Here is a 17,733-nt window from a genome sequence, read left to right as displayed (position 1 = left end):
GCTGCGCAGACGATGTGGAATACTTAACTGGATGAAATAAAGCTGCTCTTTTGCAAAAAGCTCTTCTTCATGAAGCTCAGTGCCAGGAAAAGATCAATCTTCTCTATTTTTAGCCCTTTCCCATTTTGTCCCTTGAAGGGACACAGATGCTACACAAGTTCTAAGAGAGTGAGACAGTAAATCCAATGTAGTCACTTTCGTTTTTCGTTTGCACCTTTCTTAGACAATTACATTAAAGTGTCCAAATAAAGATGGCTGCCTTTTCACATGTTTGGAAGGGCAAATGACCTTTTTATGTGTATCAGTGGGCTATTCAGAGCAATAGAGACCACAGATGTGGCTCATGACCTTTTCAAAGGAGGCCAGAAGAAGACAATAAAGGAGGCACAGTAAGTTTTGCAGGGATAATGAGATTCACTATGGGTTCATTAGCAATTTGGAAAAACTGATGATGATGAAGTTAGTTACAATTAAAAAAGCTCTTTTGATTTCCTGGCTCAATTCAGCAGCCTGGGACTCTAAGCTCAGCTCTGGAGTTCTGTTATCAATCAGCCTCATTCTTCCCCACTGGTACTTGAATATGACTCCTAGACTTAGCTAAAATGTTCCTGTGCTAGTGCTGTTGAAGGGATTTGGAGTACACTTTGGGGTTTTGAGATCTAATTTAACTGGGAAATAATAGGATTCCAATCCTAAAATCTAAACGAAGCCAAACATTTTATGAAAGATGACTACATGCAAAATCTTTTCCTTTTGCTTGTGTGAAAATTAGAGTTGTCAAAATAGAAAAGATAATAGGCAATTCTCTTGTCAAAACTCTGATGTTATAGATGAGGACATGAAAAATAGCTTTCCAAATCCTAAAACTATTTTTAGTGGAAAAGTCAAGTTATTATATAATCCCCCACCCCACCCAGTAAATTCTGTGCTGTGGTTCCTGAACAGAAGCTTTAGTTCTGAAAAGATCACTGGTTCTTAGTGCCCTTGGTGGTAGGCTAGTAGTATGTGCTAATCCCCAAACATTCAAGGAGAAAGACCACTGACAAAAATCACAATGACCAAGTTAATCAAAGCAAGCTTTTTATCTGTGTACATGGGCTGCCTCCTCCTAGGGCAGGGTTCAAGAGGTCATCATTGTACATGAGGAAAACAAGCTTGTGTGTGTGTGTGTGTGTGTGTGTGTGTGTTTTGTTTCTTAGCTTAGGGGTAGGGGGTTTCCAAATGAGGAATTTGGTGGGCAAAATAGGTGAGCTACAGAAGCAAATCATAATAAGGTAGTCATAACAACTGTTTGAAACTAAGTTAGGGCTGTAAGATGGGCACTACAACTTTTTGAAATGAAGACAAGATTGGAGGGGGCAGAGCCCAATCCTTGAGAAACAGATTTAATCAGAAGCAGGAATGAAACTAGTTTCTCTTCACTGTAAGATGGCTTTCAAGTCTAAGACAGAGGCAGACCGGTTCATCATATGCCATCCAGTTTTCCTCTACTTAAGGGTAAAACATCAATTCCTCAGTTGCTTTAGCTCTTATAGACTTAGCCTTGGCTGAGGGAGGTTGTCTTAGAAAGGTCATTCTCCCTTCCTGGTGGTGACTCTCCTCAACAAAGCCTGGCCCATGTAAGCATACAAACCTGTTTCTTTTCAACACTGGATGGTACTTTAGGAGCATCCTAGCTCACAGCTTCTTACGGGATTAGTTGAGGTCTCTTTTAAGACCACTGAAAGATTCATTTTCTTCTTCTTTCTCTTCTACAAATACTAGCAGTGTGTGTACAGCTAACAGACCTCCTTCTCAACCATCTACCTCACAGCATTCTTCCCAGGTCCTTCTAGTCCATGCTGTCATGTAAGTCTGATGGCTTCATTCTATGGAGGTGAAGAATCAGTATATAATTTTGAACCTAAATTAGCATCGGCATCCAAAATAATCTGACTTAGTATATTGTGGAAAAACACTGCTATGAGAGGGCGTATCTTGTAATTTTGTGACTTTAAGTGTGACCTTCCCTCCCCCATACTATAATCATGTAGTGCTGAAAGTAAGAAGGTCACTAATTAAGAGAGTGAAAAGGAAGCAAAAGAAAATAAAACTGAACAGACTATCTTGAAAGTAAGATTATGTATTGTATATATGTAATGTATATATACATATTCAATGCTTATATATTACTTTTCTGATGACATAAAGAAGTAGTCTAGTTTCTATTACTTTATATCTTTGCAAATCCTACTGATAATACCTGAGAGACTGGAAATCTCAACACTTAATAAAAGCTGATGATTTTTTTTTATCTTCACAAAATCTTACTCTGTACATGTCTACAAGGCTAAGAGAGAGAGGCAGATGCATTTGCAAAGGCATACTGCTTGGTAGGGCTGGACAAATAAGTCACAACCTACTCTGCTGCTTTTGATATTCATGTGGAAACAATCCCAGTAAGTAGAAAACAGAGGTTTAAGATGTTTCAACGAACTCTGGTATAACATGACTACAATGACGGTTTTGTGCTACTGATTTTATTTTTACCCAATTCACGCTAGCACAATGCACCGAATAATTAAGGAAGTTTTCTGCATGTCAGTGTGGTAGATTACTTTTTATGTGTAGAGACAAATGAACATGGTTATCTGGATACTTGTTCCAATTATCCTGATTAATTTACCATTGGCCAGGTTAAATAAATTTTTTTCATTTTGTTTTGCCCACAGTTGGGTAAACTGAATGGAATTATATCCATGACTATAACTCATCATAGAACATAAGACAAGGAATAACCATTAGTTATATGTCTAATGCCACAGGGCATGGAGCAGGTGCATTCACAAGCTCAGCTTGCAGTTAGATGAGTCAGCCCAACCCATCTCCTCTTCTGGATGCCAGAGACTGGTTAAATTACAAAGAAGAGAGGTTTATTTATCTTACAGTTTGGTTGCTGGCAGTCCAACAGCAAGGCTTGGTCGCTTCTTGGGGCTCCTGGGTCACATAACCTCACGTCATTGCTGGTGCAGTTTATACAAGAGGGTGAGGTCACACAGCGGGACAAGAAGGCAGAGAAGAACTCTATCAATTCTTGCTGAGGGCACACCTCCAATGGCCCAATTACCTTTCATATTGTAGAGACCTCATCCAAACCATGGCATCTCCCAGGTATATATAACATTTCATTAAAAAAAAACTTTGTATTGATTATTTGTGTTTCATATCATGCTCCTCAATCCTACTCATCTCCCCTTCCCTTCATTTCCACCCTGTGCCCTTGAAACCTCCCCTCAAAAGAAAATAAAAACCAAAACCAAAACAAAACAAAGCATAGAAAACATCTTGTGGAAGCTGCAGCTTTGGATCTACAGGACTGGCCCTTTCATATGCTCCAGCAGTTCATAAATAAGGTAGATATTGGGGCAGGCCAACTCAAAGCAGAGGATCTGCGTCAGTCTTGCCAGCTCTCTCATACTCTCACCAACAGGGTGAGCTCTCCAGTACTGGCCTGGATAGCTCACCCAATTCTGCCACCAGAAGGGGCAGGGTGAGCTCTCTTGCTCTCCTGCCCTTTGGACAGGCTCACCTGTACCCACACCATCAGGGCTAATTCTACTGTGTTGCCCAGGCAAGATAGCATTTCGCTTTTAAAAGAGTTTCACCTATTGGTTTGCATGACTACTCATAACTTCTGATTTGAAATAAATACCATCACTGAAACAAAACCTCCCAAATTCTATTTCTCTGGCCATTTTAAGTTTCTTTTGAAGTTCAATAAGTGTCATCTGTGGTGTTTGCTCTTATAATCCATACAAATTTAAAAGTCCATATTTTTGGTGTTATAAGCAAAATTTTTTCTTGTCAGCAACTGTATCCCTTGTCTATGCTATATAGGAATGCGATTAGATTTTATTATATATAAAGATTATGTGTTTTATCTATCAAGTGAGTGCTCACATTAATTTTCTGAACTCTTGTTTCTTCCACTAGTTGAGTAAGTGCCTTTGTTTTTAGTAATTTTATCTCATTTCTATTTATCATCCAATTTTATTTACCAGTATTTTCATAACTATTAAACAATAAGGGAATATTATACTTTCATATTTTTATGACTATAATGGGAATGCTTCTTGTATTTCACTATTAGGCACTCATGTTGACTTTTGTGCTCTAGAAATATTATTTTGTCACAAACAAATATAGCAAATATTTCAAATATCTTACAGTAGCTTATGCTATTTTTTTACGTGTTTCAATATTTTCTGTATTGATTGACTCTTTATTCTCATGTTGTTTGTTTTTTTCTTGAGTAAACCAAGGAAATATATATATGTGTATGTATATATAGACATAATGGTTTATTGAAAACTGAATCTATGTATTGACACAATTTCTTGATTTTGAACTTATTTCTTTATTGTTTTTTTTTATAGATTTCAGCATTTATTATTTAACTTTAAAAAAAAGATTTAAAGTTACATATTACTTCATGACATGTACATACTTTCATATTTTTATTTTTTGTTGCTATTTGCTTTTGTTTTTTGTTTTGAGACAGGATCTAATGCAGTTTAGATGGACTTTGAGCTTTTTATGTAGCTCACATGACCTTGAACTCCAGCTTCTCCTGCCTCTGCTTCCTGCCAGGAGGACCACAGGCATGTGCCGCAGAGCTCAGTGCATATCTAGTGCTTAAGAAAATAGCGAATTAATTAATTTTGTCATGTGTATGTATGTGTGTGCCTGGTTGGCTGTATGTATGTGATGTGTTTGAGATATTGTCTTTGGAGGTGAGACTAAGGAATCAGACCCTCTGGAGATGGAGTTACAGATCACGGTGAGCTGTCTTGTGTGAGTGCTGGGAACCAAGGCTGGGTCCACTGAAAGAGCAGAAAGTGCTTTTGATTTCACAGCCAATCTTCTTTCTTATTTAAAGTAACTGATAATGGCTTGGTGATAGATACAGATCTATTTTCATTCTTATACATTCTGACATCTAGTAAGACCAGCACCATTTGCTGAAGATGTTTTCTTTCTTCTATTGTATAGTTATGGTTTCTTTGCCAAAAATTTACTGTCCATAGGTGCATGAGTCTCCTTTTGGGTCTTTGATTTGATTCTGTTGGTCAACCTGTCTGTTTTTATGCTAGTACCATGCAGTTTTTAACTATTATTGCTCTGTAGCACAGAGTGACATCAGGGATGGTGATATCTGAAGTTATTTTATTGTATAGGGTTGTTTAGGCTATCCTGGGATTTTTGTTCTCTTCCATATGAACCAGGTATTGTTCTCTCAAGATCTGCAAGGAATCGTTTGGGAATTTTGATGGAAATTGTATCGAATTGGTAGATTGCTCTTTGGTAAGATGGCCATTTTACAATCTTATCAGTCCATGAGCATAGGAGATCTTTCCATCTTGTAATATCTTCTGCAATTTTTTCTTCAAATATTTGAAGTAATTGTTAAACACATCTTTCAGTTGCTTAGTTAGAGTTACACCAAGATATTTTATATTATTTGTGGCTATTGTGAAGGGTGGTGTTTCCCTGATTTCTTCCTTAGCCCATTTGTCATTTTTATAAAGGAGAGCTACTAATTTCTTAGAGTTAATTTTGTATCCTGCCACTTTACTGAAGGTGTTGGTCTGTAGGATTTCCCTGGTATAATTTTTTGGGTCACTATTATTTGCATATTTTATCATATATGTATATTTATTATGTGTACTATCATATCATCTGCAAATAGTGATACTTTAACTTCTTACTTTCTAACATGTATGTCCTTCAACTCCTTTAGTTTTCTTATTGTGCTAGATAAAACTTCATGTACCATATTTAATAGATATGGAGAGCATGGACAGTCTTGTCTTGTTCCTGATTTTAGTGGAATTGCTTTAAATTTCTCTCCATTAATTTGGTGTTGGCTGTTGGTTTGTTGAATATTGCCTTTATTATGTTTAGGTATTGGCTTTGTATCTCTGATCTCTCCAAGACTTTTATCATGAAAGATTGTTCAACTTTGTCAAAGACTTTTTCACCATCTTATGAGAGGATCATTTATTTCAGTTTGTTTATATGTTAGATTATATTGATGGGGTTTTGTATGTTGAACCATTCCTGCATTTCTTGGATAAAGCCTACTTCATGATGGTGGATAATGTTTTTGATGTGTTCTTGGATCTGGTTTGCTAGTATTTTATTGAGTATTTTTGGCTCAATGTTTATAAGGGAGATTGGTCTGAAATTTTCTTTCTTGCTTGAGTCTTTGTGTGGTTTAGGTATCAGGGCAACTTTAGGATTCTAAAATGAAGTTGGCAGTGTTCCTTCTGTTCCTGTGTGGAATAATTTGAGGAGTATTGGTGTTAGCTCTTCTTTGAATATCTGTTATAATTTTGTGCTAAAACCATTTGGGCCTGGGCTTTTGTTGGTTGGGAGACTTTTAATGACTAATTCTATTTCCTTAGGGGATATAGGTCTTTTAAATTGTTTATCTGATCTTGTCTATCAAGAAATTCACACAATTTGTTTAGATTTTCCAGTTTTGTGGAGTACAGGTTTTTTAAGTAAGACCTAATGATTCCTTGGATTTCCTTGGTATCTGTTGTTATGTCCCCTTTTTCATTTCTGATTTTGTTAATTTGGGTATTCTCTGTCTGCCTTTCAGTTAGTTTGGCTAAAGGTTTGTCTATCTTGTTGATTTTCTCAAAGAACCAGCTCTTGGTTTTGTTGATTCTTTGTATTGTTCTTGTTGTTTCTAATTTACTGATTTCTGTCCTGAGTTTGATTATTTTCTACCATCGACTTCTCTTGGATGTGTTTGATTCTTTTTGTTCTAGAGCTTTCAGGTGTGCTGTTAAGTCAATAATTTGAGATCTTATCAATTTATTTATGAAGGCAGTAAGTACTATGAACTTTTATCAGCACTGCCTTAATGGTGTCTCATAAATTTGGGCATATTGTGCATTCATTTCATTGTATTCTAGAAAGTCCTTAATTTTTTCTTTATTTTTTCCTTGACTCAGTGGTTGCTGGATGGAGAGTTGTTCAGTTTCCATGAGTTTATAGTCTTTCTGTTGTTTCTGTTGTGTTGAAATCCAGCTTTAATCCATGGTGGTCTGATAAGATATAGCAGTTGTTTTAATTTTCTTGTATCTGTTGAGTCTTGCTTTGTGACTATGTATGGTCAATTTGGGGGAAGCTTCCATGAAGTGCTGAGAAGTTATGTTCTTTTGCATATTATTTTTCCAACTCTTTACTCTGAGGTAATGTCTATCTTTGATGTTGGCATACGTTATTTTACACTGTGTAAAGTTTACCCTTGTTTATTCATATGCTGATTTCTCTATTCTACTATCTGGTTTCAATATGGACACGGCATTGCAATGTTTATTCTAAGGATCTTCTTTCTCAACTCTGTATGAACATGGCTCACCATTTATTTTCTGTCTTGTCAATAAAGCTAGACAGCCAGTAACTAGGCAATAGAGAGAAGAGGGTGGGACTTCTAATTCCTTAGAGGGGAGGAGACAAATGGGAGAGAGGGATTTGGCCATGAGGAGGAGAGAGGAAAGGACACCATGAGTGGCAGCTGGGGCATAGATGGCCATAAATGCAAGTATTATGGGGATAGCTAGAGTAACTTAGAGGATTAGAACAGAATATAATGGCCAATTATTGTGCATTTAAGATAATTAAATAAATCATAGTCTCTCTATGTCAATTCTTTGGGAACTAGCTGAGTTAAAGAAAATTTATTGCTTTATTAATTTCATGTTACATTTGGCACCTTTGATTCTGAGGTATATTTCTTGTACCAGAGTGATGGATCCTTTTTTTTTTTTTTTTTCATCCATTCTGTCAGCCTGTGCTTTTTTATTGGGATTGGGTCCATTGATGTTGAGAGATATTAATGTCCAATGATTATTAATTCCTGTTATTTTAGTGTTGGTGGTGGTAGTGTGTATATGTGTGTGTGTGTGTGTATGTGTGTGTGTGTGTGTGTGTGTGTGTGTGTGTGTGTTTGAGCATGCACATGATTTTCTTTTTTTATTTTTGATGGCTTGGGATTATTTATTTCCTGCTTCTTGGGTTTAGTTAATCTCCTTGCATTGGAGTTTTCCTTCTAGTATTTGCTATAAGGCTGGACTTGTGGATAAATATTGTTTAAATTTGGTTTTTGTCATGGAATACCTTGTTTTCTCCCTCTATGGTGATTGAAAGTTTTGCTGGGTATAGTAGTATGGGATGGCATCTGTGGTCTCTTAGAGGCAAATAACTGCTCAAGCCCTTTTGGCTTTTAAAGTCTCTGTTGAGAAGTTGGGTGTAATTCTGATAGATCTGCCCTTTTTCTTGTAGTTTTTAATATTCTTCCTTTGTTATGTACATTTAGTGTTTTGATTATTATGCGGTGGGAGGATTTTCTATTATTGTTAGGTTTGATGTTTTCATAGTGTCCCAGATTTTCTGTACGTTTGCATCAGGAATTTTTTAGATTTAATATTTTCTTTGAATGTATCGATTTTTTTCTATCCTATCACATATTCTTGAAAGTTTGTCTTCCATCTCTTGTATTCTGTTGGTGATGCTTGCATCCGTAGTTTCTGTTCTCTTACTTAGGTGTTCCATCACTGGGATTCCATAATTTTTATTTTCTTTATTGCCTCTATTTCCATTTTCAGGCCTTGGACAGTTCTATTCATTTCTGTCATATGTTTGATTGTATTTTCCTGTATTTCTTTAAGGGATTTATTGATTTCTTCTTTAAAGGTCTCTATCATCTTCACAAAGTTAGATTTATGGTTATTTTCTTATGTTTCAGCTATGTTAGGATATCCAGGGCTTGTTGTAGTGGATAGCTGGGCTCTGGGGTTGCCATATTTCCCTGGCTATTGTTGATTATGTTCTTACTCTGGCCTTTAGCCAAATGGGTTTTATAGCTATTATATGTTTAGATTCTGATTTCTGAGTTTATCTTTGTTGGATGGGTTTTTTTTTGGATGTTTTTCCCATTGGTTTCTGTTTCTTCTCTGTCTTCTTGCCTAAGTGGCCTGGGGTTCTGGTGACTAGTGAGTTTTCAAGTCTAGTAGGATGTTTCCCCTGCAGTTTTTGTGGCCTGTTTGGCCTTCAGGGTTTTGGGTGCTAACTTTGCCACTGGGGTCCCTAGTAGCAGCATAGCTTGGGGTCCCTGGTGATGGAGGGCCCCAAGGAAAGCAGGTGGAGTTGTTGTCTAGAAAATGAAGTCTAGGGGGTGGGATGCAGTTTAAGGCTGTTGGGTGCATTTTAAGGACATGTGGCAGGCCAGGGCATGGGGCGGAGTCTTACCTGGTTGTCCCTGGTGCCAGCAGGCCTCCAAAAAAGCAGTTAGAGCTATGAGGCGGGAAATGGAACACAGGCTTTTACGTAGTTGAACTCTGTTGGCTGTGCTTTCAGGCAAGTTGGTGGGGAAGGCTCTGGGGTGGGGAGGGGCTTACCTGTGTTACTGGTGCTGGCAGGACTTTAGGAAAGCAGGCAGAGTTGTGGGGCAGGAAATGCAGCACAGGATATAGGGTGTAGTTTACCCTTAATTCATTATATTTATGGTGGGAAGCATGGAAGCTTGCAGTGTTGGAGAGGATAGCTGAGAGTTCTACACCTGGATCTGCAGAGAGAAGGAAGTACATTTCTTTCTTTCTTTCTTTCTTTCTTTCTTTCTTTCTTTCTTTCTTTCTTTCTTTCTTTCTCTTCTTTCTTTCTTTTCTTTTCTTTTTCTTTTCTTTTCTTTTCTTTTCTTTCTTTCTTTCTTTCTTTCTTTCTTTCTTTCTTTCTTTCTTTCTTTCTTTCTTTCTCTTTTCTTCCATAAAAAGCATTAATATATTTGTTATGGCACAATACAGCACTTCATACAGTATCTCATTTTAATGTAAAAGCATTATATGTGCAACTGTAGAGGAACAAGTACACGGACAGCTTGAGCATAAAAACAGGTTGTAATTAAAAAGTCCAGGAATATTTGATAAACTAGAAAATATTTTCTCTGTGGAAAATAATAAAAATAAAATTTCCAAATAAGCCAAATTAAACAAAATAATAGAAGAATTATACATATAAATATTGCTTAGATTCTGGGATCCAGAAAATCCCTTCCTCGGACCTGCTAGAGGCCTTTCAACAACTTTGGTCAGAGTACAAGGGAAACAATGAATCTAAATAGAAAAAAAAGGGCAGTGCCTCAACTACCAGGAGCTGATTTTTTGATTGGAGCCCTTTGATGCCAGGTGCTCCAGTAAGACCAGTTAGGAGGTAAAGATCACACTAAAATCAGAGGATGGGTCTCGAGGTCTTAATTGATATAAACAGTTGAATAAAACCACAGCAGAGCGAGTGATTCTTTCTTTCCAAGCCTGTTATAAGATTCCCTGTAAGAATCTCTAGTAAGGCAAGAGGGCCCAGGCACTCTACCTTCTGTGCTAGGTGGGATGTTTTCCAGAGAAAGGACACCTAAGAACCCCAATATTCCCCCAATGCAACAGCTTAAAATGACATAACCTGTCTTAATAGAATTCTCTAAGTGGTCACAATTTTCAAAGGGGAATGTTTTTAATGGAAACAGATTTTATGCTGTGGCTTAAGAGCTAGGCCATTGAAAAACAAAATCATCCCATTCTGCCCCTTAAAAGCCCCAGATCGTCCACTTGTAGTCAGAATCCCTTGAAGGGGTCGCCATTCAAAGTAAGCTTCCTTCCGCCTCCTCACGTGGGAAGACGAAGTGCATCTTTGTGGCATTTTTGAAACATTCTTCAGCAATACTAAATGAGCCACCTTCTTTCCTTAATTACTTCTTGGTAAATCCATCTCCCAAAAGTAGGCCATGAGCACTAAACTACCATGCATCCAGTCTCATTACTGACAGGAAAAAAATCTGGAGACTTCAGACATTTGGGACTAAACTTTAAACACATTGCTTCCTATGAAAATGTACTTCTATATACACTGTGCAGAATTTGCTGGAACACGAGTCACCTTCTAATGAGAAACGGAGAGTTTGTGGAGACACTATGAAGACAGTCTATACTTATCTGTGTTCCACCCTCCACATCCAGAGCCTGGCACAAACTATACAAATCAATAAGTCTCAAATGGCTTTTGAAAGTATTTCTCAGTATCTCACCTCAGCAGACAAGTATAGACACGAGCAATTGTTTGTGCAGTGGCCAGGAGGCAAAGGAATGCCAAATATCAGAGAAAAAACAAAACAAAACAAAACAAAACAAAACAACAACCCTGATTCATGTGGTCCTCTACAGACAGAGGCATCATTTAGGGACTTTCTTTGGAGGACACAAGTAAAAGACACTTTTAGAGACTCGAGATAGAGTTTGGTGGGGCATGTGCATGCTCAGCATGTCTGCGGTTTTGGGTTCAGGCTCCAGTTTGCGCGCGCGTGCGCACACACACACACACACACACACACACATGCATATATGCATGCACACACACATGCATATACACATGCACACACATGTGCAAGCACATACACAGAGATGAACTTGCAAGATCAACACACGAGGATAGGCAGAGAACGGTTGGTTTTACTTTGTAAATCTAGACAGCATGTGGGAAAAATGGATGCAATGAATTCCCATCCCCTTTGAAGCTTCTCTCTGCAAGACATGGAGGCTGAACAAATGACCAAAAAGGAAGGAAGCATTGGTGTATTTGATAGCGGGGAAGGACTTTGGGGTCGATAGTGTAGACAGTTTCTTCTTGACCAGATTGGCCAGATCTTGACCACTTGGTCAGATTCACTGACCAATCACTCTACTAAAACTCTGCTTCTGGCCTGTGCATGGGGACCTGTTACTTTTGTTGCTACCTCCTGGTTGTGGTCCTCTCACATTTCTATTTCTTCCTTACTGCCCATGTCCCCTGACGTTCTTGCTTCCACCAGCTGTCCCCTGAAAGCACCACATGTGCCATTCCACTGATCTCTGTCCAGGGGTCCTTCCAGCTGCCTCTGCTCCGTGGCCACTCATACCACTTGTGTATTTCTGTGATTTCCTCTGTGCAGACATCAAAGCAAACTGCCAGTTTTCCTTTAAGGAGTATCATCACCTTTGCTTTCACAACAGTGCTCTTGCCCAACTTCTCCTTAAGTTCCTTCCAAGCATAACTGATAATGTTGGGCTTTTAAAAATTAATCTATTCTGATTACAACTCAATTGTTATCCCATCACTTATATCCTCCCATTCCTCCTTCTCTTCCGCTTTCATACTATTTCCTTTTCCCACTATATGGTCATAGGCTATGAAGTCTCATCTTGGTAGCCTGATTATTCTTTCTTTGAGTGCGATTAGGCATCCCCACCAAGGGGAGGTGGTCAAATATGGGGCACCAGAGTTCCTGAATATTGGGCTTTTGAATCGAGCACCGCTGCAGGATTTTGGTTACAAAGCCTGCTTGTGAGTTGATCAAGGAGTTCTGGCCCACCAATGGGGCCTCTGAAATGTGGGCCAGCACTGCTATCAGGGCCTCTGCAGCTCTCTTTGGCTCATCCAGTTTAGCTGACTGTTGGAAATAGCCAATAGCGGTAAGGAACAGAATCCAAGTCTGATGGCATCTTTGATGGGGCTTTTTATTATTTCTGTTGCAGAAGGAACACCTATCCATTTAAATTTACTTCCTGCTTTCTGCTCTGCTCATGCTAACTGGTATTCTTCCTTGTGCTCATAAAAGCAGTTGCAAAGCCCTGTCCTTCCAACTCTTCCTGTCTGACGCAAAGGATGAATGTAATACTCTGCATCCTTTGGTGGACAGCTTTGAATAACAAAGTCAACCTCAAGGATGTGAAGCAAATGGGCTGCAGACTAAAAACTGCAAAATTGGCATTTTGGAAACCTTTCAGGATGATTTCTGTTTGTGTCTGTTGACTGTCACCATGTAACGACTGGGAATCCTGCTTTATACATGTATTCTGTGATAGCTCCTGGCCTTTGTTCTTGCTTTCACAGAGGATGATCGTGTGTCCTTGATGACCACTGTGTACTTGCATCACATCCTCAATAACCACTGCCCTCTCAGTCTGGTGACACTTAATTACCAGGTGCCCCACAGTTGTGGGTGCTTCCCAAGTCTTTTTACCAATCAGGTTCACCTGTTCATATGTAGATTTCATGTGTTTCTTAGCAACTATAAAGACACAATGAGGACAGGTTGCTGAGAAAAGCAGTGTTTGGGGGTTGTCTTCAGCATCTTTCCTGCGTGCTACACCAACATCTGGTCAACTTCATCCAAGGCAACGTAAGTTTGGTGAGATTTAGCTTGCTATTCTTCAGATGGTCTTTAATATGACCTGGGGTTCCAACTGAGGTTATCAATCCCACTCTGCATTCATTTGTTTTGACCACCATAGTGAGTTCCACCATAAAAAATAAGCCCCTGGTAGCGTTTTTTTGTGACGTCACTGAAGTCTTTGCTCACTTGAATTGTTAATTCTCTTGTTGGTGCAAAAACTCATAACGTCCTCTATTCATGTCTTGTAGCCCGTGCTGAAGCTTCTCAGTTAGTGGGATGGCAAAGGAGAACATCTTCCCAGTTCCTGTCCGAGCCTGGTCAAGTTAAGTCTTTCCCACTGTACACATGGTGGAATCTCTTGGCTTGTACAGGAAACAGAAAGTTCACCCCCACAAGCTTTGAGCAGCTTGATATTCTCTTCCGATTGAGAAAAATTAAAGAAAGATCCTTTTTTCTGTTCCACAAGGGTCTCCTTTGTCTCACTGCTACTTTCTGCACCAGCAGCTTCATCAGAGATCAAGTTTGATTCACAGAGGATCCACCCTTCAGCTTGGAGCTTTTTTCTCCAGCGTCTCCGTTTGCTTCCTCTATTTTCATTTTCTTGGGCTTAGGAACATTGGCATCTTCAAGAGGCTCCTCGATTTTCATTTCTTTGGTTTTTTTGTAGAGGCCACTTTCTTCTCAACGGACTCCTTTTCTTCTTGGAGGTCTTGCCTTTAGAAGTAGTGTCCTGTTGAGGTGCCTCCCCTTGCTTTTCGGCCTTTTTGAATTTATGGGGATCCATCTCATCTTAAGAAGGTCCATTCTCTCACTGGGCATGGTGGTTCATGCCCTTAATGCCAGCACTCAGGAGGCAGAGGCAGGAGGATCTCTGAGTTCGAGGCCAGCCTGGTCTACAAAGCAAGTCCAGGAAAGTCAGTGCTGTTACACAGAGAAACCCTGTCTCGAAAAACAAAACAAAACAAAATAAGAACAACAACAGCAACAAAAACCCCAAACAAAACAAAAGAAAACAAAAAAACCAAACCAGACCAAACAAACAAACAAAAAAAGGTCCATTCTCTTAAACTGCTTTAGTTTTAGAGGAAACAGTCTCTTCCACTTCTTCTGTTGAGTCTTCGCTCTCAGATGTTGACTTCTCTTTTCTAGTTTTCTTCTCGCTTGATTCAGCAGCATTCCTATGGTCTCCTCGGCCGAGACTGACCGCAGCCTGGGCTCCCTGAGGAGCGTTGCTGACTTTTTTCAGCACGAGCTGCTCAAGCCTACCAGTTTCCTCAGCCCCGTGCCCACCTTTTGTTTCTAAGACAAAGTTTTTTATTGGCTTGGAGCTCTGAGATCTTTGTGCGGGGATGACAAGTAAGACTAACTGCCCAATATATATATTTCTTAAATGTAGGTTATGGGGTTTAACTCAGGCTCTTGCGCTCCAAGGGAAGCACATTGCAGATTGAACCATCTACTTGCCTCCTGAAAGCATCATTTTACTACCCCCTCACTTGATTTGGTAGAGTTTGAGAGAGTTGTATAATTAGCTCATGTTTGAGTTCCAGTATTTGTAATAGTTCATACCTTTCGTATTTTTGTTGTGGTTTTATTTTTATCCAATAAATTTACTTACTATGTTAATACTTTTGTCTTATATTGTCAGAGATTAATACTATGTCTGTCTTTTCCCCCTGAATTTTACCCAAATTTTGATCTTAACAGTTTTATATTTATTGTAAGCAAATTTCTTTTAAATCTGTTTATGTTTATTATTCTTTTATTTGAAATAGATTTTAAAATAACAGTAATTTGAGATATAAACTGATAGGCTGGAATGTGCCTGGTGAAATAACCCAATAGTGGAAAAACTCAGATAGTATCATTGCATTGTATGAAATGTCCAAAATGAGCAACTCTGTGGAGACACAAAAGAAATGCTGTTATCGTTGTAACATAAATGAAACCCTTTTAAGGATTCTACAGCTGTGTCTTACTTTGGGTACAGTTAATTTATAGTTTCGGAATACAATGACAGGGTAAATAACTTTTAAATACATATATGTGCAGTTTCAGAATGGCCTGTTTAAAGGTGTGTTAGGTCTTTAGAAAAATCTCCAATCACATAAGACAGGTGAGGAGATTTTTTAGACCCCACCTTACTCCTTTCCAGCGGCCACAAAACAATTCGATTTGAGGATTCTGAGAGTATTTTCTATGAGACTTGGTGCTTACCAAGTGTGTGTTTAAAACCCTTTGTGTGGTAGCATGCTGAGATTCTCAGCCAGTGTTGCTGTCAGACCGTCTGTGAACTGCTGAGATTGATAGCTGCTTGGGAAGGGCACACACCTCAGCAACACTGACCAGAGCTGCCAGGCTGGCAGGAACATTCCCTATACACCCAGAATTCCTCCAGTTAGAGGACAGAACTGAACAACAGGTGTAAGGATTGCAATGTTTGCAGCCTTCCTGAACATAGACAATAGATCTTCTACCCACAGAGGTCTCTCTTATGGCCAGTGTTCAAAATCAAAAGAGACACACCTACTTTTTCCACCCTCCTAATTGTCCCTTCTATTTGTTTGTTAGGAAAAGGAGGATTTGAACAATTTTGACTTTCTCACTGTATTGTATGATTTTCAGATAGATTGAGAGATTCATACTATATTATTGCTGATTAATATGTTTCTTACATCACTAGTGAATTCCTAGTTATCCCGCCTAATTTTCCTCTTCCAACAAATAAAGTCCTGTGTGTTTGTATATCCTTGCGTACTTAGCCGTTGGGTAAGTTATAGTAAGCTTTCCCTGTGGCTGGGTGAGTGTATGGAACTGAATAGGAGAGCAGATGTTCTGCCTTAAGGAGAATCTTCACAGCATGTCTTGGCACTGCCCCACTGATAAGGACATACTCTCTTGCTGTTCTTTCCTTCCTTCCTGCTTCCTCAACTGTGTTTGTGAAACTTGCTGTCCCATCAGCCCTATTTGCCCAGGAGATGGCTTAGAGCATGAAAGCTGCAGGACCTCAGGAGAACACAAAGACAAAAGATGGCCGTTTTCCTCCGCACCCTGGAAAGCCATCCTACACTTAGGAATGATATCTGTGAATTTCCCTAAGCTGGAAGAGATATCTGGTGCCTTATTTAGTCCCAATTTAATTTTTTTCCTATTACTGTTATAATTTCAACGGATAAAATAGAATTCACCTATAGTTGTGAAGCTTTGAGGACAGACAAATCAAATGTATTCTGCCTGAGAAGTTGTTTTAAAACATTTTAAAAAATACAAAGAAATGAGCAGAAAATCTGACATGATTATCGTGACTGAGCATAAACAAATCAAAACTAAGAAATCTAGAGCTGGAGACAAAGAATTTACAAATGTAAGTGGGGATGAAACATTTACTTACCTTTTTGTAAATGAGTTTGGAGAGTTAAGAGAAAAATAATTTTATTTTTCCTGTCATTGCAGCAAAACTTAAAAGATTTTACTGTACTATCGGTATCAGAAAATTGAGTGTCAACTCAAATATGCTGTATCACAAACTCAGTCTCCTGCATTTGGCCTGATGTTTCTCTAACATTAAGTATCCAAATCCCAGTATCAATGATATTGCCCCAGTAGGTTGGATACAGTAGCACTGATTAAAGATTAGATAAGTGTGCATGGACCGTGCTCAATAGACTCAAGAAAGCAAACTGTTAATGGTGAATTGATCTAGTGAATTCCGTGGGCTGTCATTTGAAACCATTTCAGGTGTTCTGGAATTGTATCTATCTTTGCAAGTTCAAAATGTATCATTCTCCATATAACACATGGAGTTATGTGACCAAGTAGTTGAAATTAGGTTTACTAATATTTATGGAGGGAAACAATGTTAATAGTTATAGGGTTATAACATGTATTAATGGCTTTTTGCCAGTTTGCTTGGCCTCTAAGTGACTTAGGAAGAAATTCTTCTGTTTTTAGAGTTTCTCAGACTTTTGATGTGGATGAGGTGATGTGGACCATTAGTGCTTGCGGTGCTGTGTCCACATATAGGTTAAAGGCCTGAGATGAAGTTTGTTCATGCAGACCGGAAAATTGCCTATGGGAAAGCTGGTCTGTATAGCCTATTTCACCAGACTAACATGACTTTAGAAAGGTGAGGATCATTAAACCCATTAGACCATACAATGCTTATTTTCTCTTGTCAACATTTTTGGCCTTTTAATTTATTTACTCTTTCTGATTTTTGGTCCTTTAGTGTTATGTTTTAACAGAAGGCATTCCTGAGAATTTTGTTTTTAGTTTTCTCACACATTGATGTCAGCTTGACTGAATACTGAAAACTACAAAATGGGTTTTTTCCTTTTAAAATTCTGTAGACATTTCTCTGATCACTAACAATGTATATTATTTGTTTATATACATTAGTGCATTTATTTATACTTAAATGTTTTCTTTGTCTAAGTGCATATTGATTTTTTCTTGCCTGAAATTAAAATATTGCTACTGTG

The 17,733-nt window shown here is 38.5% G+C and overlaps 1 pseudogene; it reads right to left on the bottom strand.

Annotated features, from left to right (window-relative positions):
• Positions 1 to 11,762: 11,762 nt before the first annotated feature.
• Positions 11,763 to 14,036, bottom strand: LOC127196281 (nucleolar RNA helicase 2-like; annotated as a pseudogene).
• Between the last annotated feature and the right edge of the window lie 3,697 nt (positions 14,037 to 17,733).

Source organism: Acomys russatus, chromosome 1 (genome assembly GCF_903995435.1).
Source record: "Acomys russatus chromosome 1, mAcoRus1.1, whole genome shotgun sequence".
NCBI lineage: Eukaryota > Metazoa > Chordata > Mammalia > Rodentia > Muridae > Acomys > Acomys russatus.
Note: the sequence above shows the minus strand (reverse complement) of the source record. Positions and strands in the feature narration are given on the sequence as shown.